Source organism: Engraulis encrasicolus, chromosome 11, assembly GCF_034702125.1.
Source record: "Engraulis encrasicolus isolate BLACKSEA-1 chromosome 11, IST_EnEncr_1.0, whole genome shotgun sequence".
Lineage (NCBI taxonomy): Eukaryota > Metazoa > Chordata > Actinopteri > Clupeiformes > Engraulidae > Engraulis > Engraulis encrasicolus.
The window spans coordinates 22,990,562-22,991,772 of record NC_085867.1 but is presented as its reverse complement, the minus strand read 5'-3'; the positions used below and the strand labels follow the sequence as shown (position 1 = coordinate 22,991,772).

Sequence of the window (1,211 nt, the reverse complement as noted above, 5' to 3'; positions counted from 1 at the left end):
TCCAATATCGTTACAGCCCTACTATATATAGATGATTTTAAAAAAATAGTTCTTATAGGTCTTAATCTTGCACGACACACCTCTATAATATAGATTTAATTAATGACAGTCATTTGTTTTTGGTGTCCCCTCCAACCACTCCACCCACACAGACATCCATCAATGTCAAAGCAGTCAGTTTACTAGTTATTCTAGTCCTTTCAAATCAAGACAAAACCACAATCAAGATTTATATAACTTTATTTTGTCATCTGTAACAATTCATATCAATCTGTTGGCATGAAAATACCATCTGCACAAACCAGTGAAGTAAAATCCAACAGGAGTCTATTATACACATACAAACAAACAGTTCTGATATCGTAAACAAAATATATTCTACCTGCAAAAAAAATGCAAGGCTTAGCATTTACAAGGAACTTTAGAAATGGAATTGTACAAACATGTTGAAAAGACAGTCAACAATACAAAGGCTAATAACAAAGGCAAGGAGTTATTCACATAGTTCAGGTTCCTATTTAGCTAAGTGCATGGGGAGTCTCCTCTAGACAAAGTGAATAAGAGGGTAACAAGAGAGTGGCAGGGCTGTACTAGGGGAGAAATAGGGCCCGGGCACTTTTGGCTTAAAGGGGCCCCTCATAATTAGCGGCGCAGAACTGACTCACTAGTGGGCCCCGCACCCTCGTTTTTTTTTCTTTCTTTTTTTTTTTACATTTCTGAAAACAGGTGCCCACAAGGGTGCCTCTGCCACCGGGAAATGTCCGCAACTGCCGCTGCCAGTTTTCTGGTAGGCCTACAGCTCGACACAGCGCAACTCAACTGACACTTTTTGCTTTACGACTGAGCTGTGTTGTGCCTATGCGAAAAGTAAAAGTGGCAACCTAGTCGCGCTGTGTCGAGCTGTAGGCCAACGAGAAAAACGGCAGTGGAAAAGAGGCATATGCCAGATGGCCAGTCCAGCCCTGCAGTGTGGGAATTGAGAGGATTGGGGTTAGGAATATGGGTTCTTCCCAGCCTCGCAAGCCAGACAGGTTACATGAAGCTTCTGGCACCACACTATTGCTGAAGTTGTGGAATCACCGTTTGGCATTCAAAACCAGTTCAAACTGTTCACCCCAGGGATGGGCAACTGGAGGCCCAGGGGAAACAGAAACAGAATTGGGGGGAAACAGACTTGCAATTGAAGGGCTGATTTTGCATCCTTTTGGATT

The 1,211-nt window shown here is 42.9% G+C and overlaps 1 protein-coding gene across 2 annotated transcripts in view; it reads right to left on the bottom strand.

Moving 5' to 3' along the window:
• Window positions 1-222: 222 nt before the first annotated feature.
• The window catches only part of zgc:113162 (uncharacterized protein LOC553743 homolog), a 73,457-nt gene continuing 72,468 nt past the window's right edge, over window positions 223-1,211 (bottom strand). For both annotated transcript variants that reach the window (XM_063210219.1, XM_063210220.1), the window contains one exon: window positions 223-1,211. This exon is cut by the window's right edge and continues 2,062 nt beyond it. The gene's annotated coding sequence lies outside the window, so the exon portion shown is untranslated.